A 5,210-nucleotide genomic window follows, 5' to 3' on the forward strand; every position below is an offset into this window, starting at 1 on the left:
ATGCTTGAGAAGTTTCTCCAGGCATAATTGACTCAGCCTAAGGGATAACTGTATGTACAGTATGCCCCCAAATCTTAGTGCAGTCTTCAGTTTTCATTAATTTTTAGTCTTCAGTTTTTATTGCTTCAAAAAGTGTATGTGCTATAATACAACAAAGTTCTGTTTTGTTTGTCATTGTTTTGAGACAAAGTCTTGCTACGTAGCCCAGATTGGCCTGGAACTCATGATCCTCCTGAGTGCTGGCATTATAGGCATGCACCGTCACTCCTGGCAACAAAGTCCTTTGAAAGTATTATTTTAATTTCCCTACTTTTTATGTATTTTGGTGAGTTTGTGTGTGTGTGTATGTGTGTGTGGTGCTAGGATTTTAACTCAGGGTCTTGTACTCACTTGGCAGGCATTCTACCATCTGAGCTATGCCCCCAACCCTGGTTGCTTTAGTTATTTTCTAGATAGGGTCTCATGTGTTTTCCTGGGCCAGCCTGGACCACAATTTTCCTATTTATGCTTCTTGTGTAACTGGGATTACAGGCATGACACCATGCACAGCTATCAAGATGGGGTCATGATAACTTTTTGCCTGCTGGTGGCCTCAAATGGCAATCCTTCCCATCTCTGCATCACAGATAGCTAGGATTACAGGTGTGAGTCACTGTACCTAGCCTCTTGATGAGTTTTGAGTGACATTTTTTTGTCTTGGTCAATGTTTGACATTTTCAATCAGAGAGATGAAAATCAATCAGAGAGATAAAAATTAAATATATATTATTCAAAAAAAATCACAAAATGTAGTAACTATTGTTGGGATTCAGAACATGTTACCTTAACATAGAGCACCTTGGCATTTAAGAAACAACAGAATCAGAAAAGTATTCCTGACCTCCTACATTCTCCTCTGAAGCTGGCCATAAAAGATTCTCTTGCTTCCTTTTAAAAAGTTTCTAAAATCCTCATTCCAGAGGTATCTACCCTAAGCCAAAAGGAAGGGAATGTCCTTATCTCAGAAGAAACAATGACACTTCAGAGTCTGAAACAAACAGGCCTTGCTAAATTCTCCTGGTTCATCACCATTAGGTCATACCCCTCAGTCCAGTCAGATTTCTGCACAACTCTCCACTCTTCATCAAGCCAGGGCATGAACATGCACGGTTTTCCTGTTTCTTGGGGTCTCCATTTCTGAAGATTTCCACATCATATAAAATTTATGGCTAAGTGAATTTGTTTGCTTTTCTCTTACTAATCTTTTATTATAGGTGTTATACTTGTAAACCTTGACATGTGCAATATTTCTGTTTCTCCCCTACACGTCACAAAAAAGTTTAACAAGTTAAGTTTTCAAATGATTTTTTGTTTTTAATATGCATACTTTTGAAGGTATTGAATTTTAAAATTGCACTGAGACCTCTGGGACCCCTTACATAAAACACCATGTATAGTAATTGTTGCAGGGATAAAAGTGAAAAAGATTTAATTAGAAGAAAAATTCCCTCTCAAGAAAGAAAACCCTTCTCTCTGATCAGATGATATAGACGGTGCCTCTAAAGACTCTTGAAGAGGTGAGACAAGGCGCATGTGTGGGGTGGAAAGCTGGGGAGTAGGTAATTACATTGACTTAAACTTTCATTGCTTAAATGATGCTGTCCTTTGTCAGAGGCTTTAAACGTTTCTCTATTTTCAGAAGCTGAAAAACATTGTTCAAGAGAGGGGCTGGACTAGTTATTTACCTTACAACCACTAACACCTAACAATCTTTCACGGGGGTTGGCTAAAGAGGTGGGCTAAGAAGCCACAAGACTTGAATTCAAATCTTTTCTCCACCAGTGGCTAGGTGTGTGAACGTAGGCGAGGTACAAAAATCTCTCTATGCTTTACATTGCCCACCTGTAAACTGTGGATGATTATAACCAATAACAGGTACTCCAAAAGTTTGTTGTGTGGATCAAAGACAATAAAATAAATGAAGGAATTACATGTTGCATGGTACATAGTATATGTCTGATACATACAAGCCAATTAGCATCTTAGAACTTCAATGGCAGAAAGCATAATAAAGAATGACTTAGGGGGTTGGAGGAGTAGAGCGGTAGTAGAGTGTTTGCCTGGCATGCATGAGGCCCTGGGTTTGATCTCCAATACCAACAAAAGAAAATAGTCTATATTTATCATTTTGCACCCAAGGAAACTTAAAATACAAACAAATACAGGACAGTAAAGGGATTGTCCAAAGACACACACCGCTGGTTAATGCCAGAGCCAAGACCAGTAGCCAGATCTCTTGGCTATTACACTTTTCATGACACCAATTACATCATAGCTGAGTAAGAAATTTTTCCTAGATTCTAATGTATCAGAAGAAATATAAAGCCTTCCAACCTAATGTCTATCCTCTATTCAGAGTGGTTTATAAAAGATTATTCTCCCCAAAAAGAATTACAGATGGGAAAGTGATTTATTGAGCACATACTAAGGGACAAACCTGTGCTGAGAATTTTATCTGATTTATTTCTTCTATCATTACTACGGAATCATTTTTAACTGTCTCTCATGTGAAGAAACTCAGAGATTAAGATACTTGCTCAAATCTACCCAGTTAATAAATATCAAAATGGAGATGTGATATAGTATCTTGTGGCTGCCTAAGCTCTTTTGATTAAAGTATCAAAATCTTCTAGCTTTTATCAGGGGTGAGAAAGGGTGAGCAATGAGATCTAGTTTCTCTCAAACTCTCCTCTTAATGGAGAAATGATTTAGGACTGTGCTTGGGAAAGGCCTACCATAAAATGAAAAGTTATAGGTGGGACTCCTAAGAACGTGCTGATGTGCAATTCCAGATGAGTTCCTTTTTCACAGTGCTATACCTTTTGCTTGTTTTTTCCTTCAGAAAAGGGGAATAGTTTAATCACTCCACTGTTCTTGGGAGAGAGAGAGAGGTGTTATTCGTTCTGATATGGACTAGCCCTTTTATTTTTCAACTCATCCCTTCCTTATCATCCAAGACAGAAGGAAGCCTCTGGAACAATGCCTGCTTTGCAATTCTATCCTCATTTGATCTGAGCCAAGGGTGCTGTCTTTGTAGCATGTCACCACGGAGACTTGATCAAACTCATGCTCGTGCACTTCATCTTGCAATCTGTTGCAGAATAGCTGATATTCCTTTCTCAGGATGGAGAACAGAAGGCTCTTAAATGAATTCTTTTAAGGAAACAGGAGCTGTGGAGAAATTGTTTAATTCAAGTCTGGGACACAGCACTTTAGAAATACACAAGATTAAACCTGCTACTGTTTGTATAACATATCTCAGGACGTTTGAATTAGACTTGGAAAAGGAAAAAGCACATCAGATGTGCTGATTATTCCATTGATTGTCAAACTTCCCCGGTTTGTCTCACTCAACAAGTATTTATTGAGCTAGGTAACTAACTTGAGTCTTGACTATGGAGAAATGAAGATGATCATGACATTGACTTTGCCCTAGAACACCTCAAGGTCTGGCCAAGGATTTAGAGAAGTAAACTAAGTAGAGCGTGATATCATACAGACTATGACTGAGTCATGTGGAGAAAAACCAGAGAAAAGAACAACCATTTCCCAAAAGGAATAGAGAAAGTGAACAGAGCACATTCAGGAAGGCTTTGCAGAGGATGTGCCATTTGCATTTGCTTTCAAAGGTTTAATTCACAGGAATTCAGTAAGAAGAAAAGGGGAAATGAAAATAACTACTAACATCCAACAAAGGTTTGGAAATATGACAGAAACAAAGTTGTTAAACAATGCTCTAATGAGATTAGTGTGTTGAATCTGGGGTAGGAATTTGTAGGGATGCAAAAATAAATAATATAGGAAACAGATTCTCTTGGCCATATTTTGGCATATTTACTCAATTTTGTAGCAAAGGGAGGGCTGAATCATAAACAGTGATCAGAATATGAGTGGATTTTATTAGGACATTGAACTTAAATTGAGAATAGTGAGGAGGCTTTGCTGGGCTTCTGGTGAGGGAAGGATATGCTCAGATTTGGTTTCTAAGATCCCATTTTTCTTAATATAGGAAGAAAACACTTGTTGCAGGAGTGAGAGGCTCAAGGCAAAATTACAGGGACTCTAATCACCTAGTCAAGAGGCCTCGATTGGAACAGAAGGGATACATAGGACAGGCAGGGATATTATTGATAGAGATAGAAATAAATTGGAATTGAGACAGAATTAGCAGGTCTTCCTGACACATTCTATGAGAGGCATTATGGGAAACTCAGTCCCACCCAATGGAAGACTTCCCAGGAGGCACACAAGATAATTCTACTTGGCCAGAATTTTAGTCACTTGTCAGTAATTAGCAGCACTGCAAGCTGGGAAATGCATTCTTTATTCTGGGGACTCACATGATTGGCTGAAGGTGTGTGCTTATCAAGGGGGGCAGTGGCAATTTCTATTACCTATACCTGTATTATAGCTGCACTATTTTACTTCACCATATTTTTTTTTCTTTTGCAAAAGTGGGGATTTGAACCCTGGGCACTCTACCACTGAGGAACATCTCCAGGTTCTAAACTGCACTAATACTTTTGTTTTTTTGGTGGTATGAGAGTTAGAACTCAGGGTTTTGTGCATGCTAAGCAGACACTGTACTACTTAAGTCATGCCCTTAGCCATTTTTTGCTCTGGTTATTTTTGAGATAGGATCTTGCTTTTTTGCCTGAGCCAGCCTGGACTACAGTCCTCCTATTTTATGCTTCTAGCTGTGGCTGGAGTGACAGGCGCATGCCACCACATCAAGCTGTTGTTTGAGATGGGGTCTTGTGAACTTTTTTTTTTCCCCTAAGATAGAGTGGAAAAGCACACCTCCCCATCTCAGCCACCAGTATAGCTGGGATGATAAGCATGAGCCATCTGTGTCTGGCTTTATTTTTACCCTTCTGCTGAAAGGAAACTGTGAGCTCTTCAAAGGCAACAGTGGTTCTTATTGTATCTGTAGTTTCCAGCAGTCCCCTGGCAGAGGTAGACACATAAATACAGAGCACATGTTGAAATGAAACAATCTTACAGTTACTTAGACATATTTCATGTTCTTCCTGCTTTTGAACTTGGCATCAGATGACTCTTGTACCTTTTGCATGCTCACACTTATTCCTGTCCAACCCCTACCATTCCTTCCTAGGTCAGCTCAGGCCATACAGCAGTCACTTCTCAGAATGTGGACAAATGTTATTTTT

Source organism: Castor canadensis, chromosome 8 (genome assembly GCF_047511655.1).
Source record: "Castor canadensis chromosome 8, mCasCan1.hap1v2, whole genome shotgun sequence".
Lineage (NCBI taxonomy): Eukaryota > Metazoa > Chordata > Mammalia > Rodentia > Castoridae > Castor > Castor canadensis.